The sequence below is a fragment of the Amblyomma americanum genome, chromosome 3 (assembly GCF_052857255.1).
Source record: "Amblyomma americanum isolate KBUSLIRL-KWMA chromosome 3, ASM5285725v1, whole genome shotgun sequence".
In the NCBI taxonomy this organism is placed as follows: Eukaryota; Metazoa; Arthropoda; class Arachnida; order Ixodida; family Ixodidae; genus Amblyomma; species Amblyomma americanum.
In genome coordinates this window covers 137,488,411-137,491,552 of record NC_135499.1, presented here as the reverse complement: position 1 = coordinate 137,491,552, position 3,142 = coordinate 137,488,411, and positions in this window count along the sequence as shown.

Genomic DNA, 3,142 nt, shown 5'->3' with positions numbered 1-3,142 from the left:
GGAAATGACATGGCTTCTGAGACCGAGGCTGGTCTTCCCGAGCTTTTGCCGTACACCACCTGCAGCTGTGGTTTTCAGGTGGAGGCTTCACACAGCCGAACCTGGTCTGTTGACATCACTTCCTACAGCCAATGGGCATTATCTGGTGTGGAGACGAAACGTCCTCCATCCAATAGAATTTATCCGCTATTACTGATGTCGACGTCACTTACGTCGTCACTGCCCGTCAGCCAATCACGAATGAAATTTATCCGCTCTTTTGACGTCACTGATGACGTCGCTTCTCGTCAGCCAACCAGGATTTTTCTGGACAACGCCGGACGGTAGCCGTGTTTTTTGCTTCGGCAAGGTTCCTACGCAAAAAAAAAAGGCTGCGTAGAAGCACACTGCACCCATACTCAGCATATTGAGTTGGCGCCACCTCCGTGCTCCCTCCTGGCCATGTGGCGACATAAGAGTCACGGACAGCAACGAGTGACCGCCATAGCCACGGATGATGTGTGGACTATATTGCACATACTGCATAGGGGTACGGGGTGGACAGACGACGCTGCCGACGGTAACGACAATCTCGCAGAAGGACACAATGCTGCTGCTGCTCTAAAAAAAAAAAAAGAAACTTCAAGACTTCACCCTCTCCTGGGATGAAAAATTGAGTCATATAGGTGCACCGCCCCGGCCCCTGGATCTAATACAGCTTGATGCGGGCGTTGTCAGTTACTGTGCATTACGCCGGAAATGGCGATGCTTTAAACCTCGGAGACAATCCTTAATCTTTTTTTCATCCTTTTTCTATTGATGTGCTAATTTTGCAGTTTAATTGGAAAGGTCACTACGTCTACATTCATGGGAATGATCGAATACTAAAAAGTGTTAATTTTCGAGGTGATGTTGCTTTTGTTTGCATTCGAGGTAATGTGGGACACGCGGTGCTGTCAAAGACAAAAGTGCGCTCAGTTGGCATCTAATGCTTCTGCTACTATGCCTCGAGTATATCGACTGTTTCACTGGAGTCTTTAAGTAATATTTAAATTGTAATTTTCAAGGTAAGAACATGGTCTGTTTGGCACCACAGGGTCGTTAATGGCGGTTGTTGAAAAAAAAAGAACTGTGTTTACTATTAAGCTAGTTAACTAAAATCTTTCTGTAAACTGTTTAACATAGCATATGCATATCAGTTTATTATAGAGCTTCAAAAAGTATTCTCCTTTTCGCTGGCGTGGCGCAGGAAATTCTGTCTCTACGCAGTTGTACCCATGGACACGCATACGTCACTGAGGGGCATACATATCTCATGTCCTCTTTTTTTTCACCTGGGCTGGAGCAAAGAGTGGCTGTTTGCTTCTACTTTGCCACCAAAACAAGAGGGTGATAATGACTCCTTGAACTGACACCCTCTCCGTTCCATACTGCTTATCGCTATCCTGACTGCATGGTGCGACTCCAGCAGATGTCCAGCCACGGCTTATCACTCTAGTCGATATACGATAGAACGGGGCTCATGACCTGTGCACCTTTAAGTGATGTGCTTCCTGATGGGGCTGTGTGCACGCGTTGGGAAAGTAGTTTCTGTTCAGTACGCTGAGAGGCTTACAACTCCTTGCGCTGAGGAGAATAATGTTTTGTAAATCTAACAGCTGATGACGTCATTACTGACTGCCAGATGCAAATCTCTAGTGTAATATAGTGCCAGGAAACTAACTGCTGCAATCAGCACAGCTCGGGGAAACTTTGATGCTCATCACAGTTGACGGAACTATGCCAAAAAAAAAACAACCTTTATTACCCCAGGAATTGCATTTATTTCTATAACTGCTCTGTAATCGTATCCATGCTCAAGTATCTTATCACAGTTCCTTGATGGGCATGAACCTTCTTCATGCTGTCTTTGAGTTTGCTAATCACAATTAAGATGACTCAGTGATGGCAGATATACTCTGACAACAGCATTCCTCTTAGGCCTACAAGGTGCCCTGCGCCGCATACCTGTTGAACAGGTGGTCTCAGATTTAAGAGAGCACGTTGTTGGGCGGGTCGGTCGTACATACTTAAGCAAGGGAAATGCGCGAAAAAAGACGGATGAGAAGAGCAAAGTCCGTGTCTGTTTTTTTTTTTTTTGCGCACTTCCCTTGCTTAAGTAAATGGCCTCAAATATTCAAGGACCCCATCACAGTGTGACAGTTTTTGCTGTGACCAGATGATTGGGCGTCTAATTTGTCTGTTTCTGTGTTTTGGGCGAAAAGACAACAATGGGCTGAGCTCCTAACTGCCTTGATACTCACCGTCGACAAACAACTGAATCCTGTGACGGTGGCCCACAGCGACCATCAGCCCTAAAGGCATATTATTGCCGGGCACTGCTCCTCTCTCTGGGAGCATTCTGCCGCATCGTTCTCTCATCCGTCATTTGCGTATACTTCACGCTTCTCTCTTGAATTTGAATTTGAGTGCACGGTAGCCAGCTAGAATCATTGGGCTAACCTCGCTTTCTCTCCTCCTTGGCTTGGCCTCTTCCTTTTTTGAGTTCAACGCGTCCCGGAAAAATTCATTACGTTTTCCATTGTTGGTGCAGTTGGAATTATATACATACTACACATTTCCTAAAACGTCTGTTCACAGTGCTTTAATTTCTTGATGGTGGTGATGGATAATGACAGGATGGAATTAGGGGCCACTCTTGAAGGGGGTTATGGCAGGAGGGGGGCGTCTTCGCCGGCCCCATATTTGAACCATACTTTTTCTTTTAGCTTTTAATTTGGGTTCTGGTTTTCTGAAGTAAAATTTCTGGATTGTTTAAATTTCTCGCATGATGAAAGGGTTTGTGAAGAATTTAGAGGGGAGAGGAGCGGGGGGTAGTGAGGGATAGCAAAAAAAAAAGAGTATCAAGAGCACTGGACAGTGCAGGCAGGTGCCTTTATTTCCTTAGCTTTCTTACATAGCACGGTGTTACATATACGAAAGTTTGCTTTTTCATTTTAAGCAATCAGAAGAACTATTCACTAAAGAGAAAGATGCTGAAAAAGGGCGTGTTAATCTTTACCACGGACAAAGGATGTCCGCTTTCTACATCACCCACAATGCATATGCTGTGTCGACCTCAAGAGCCGTAGCGCATGCTGTTCATTTCGGAAATGTGGGGCGC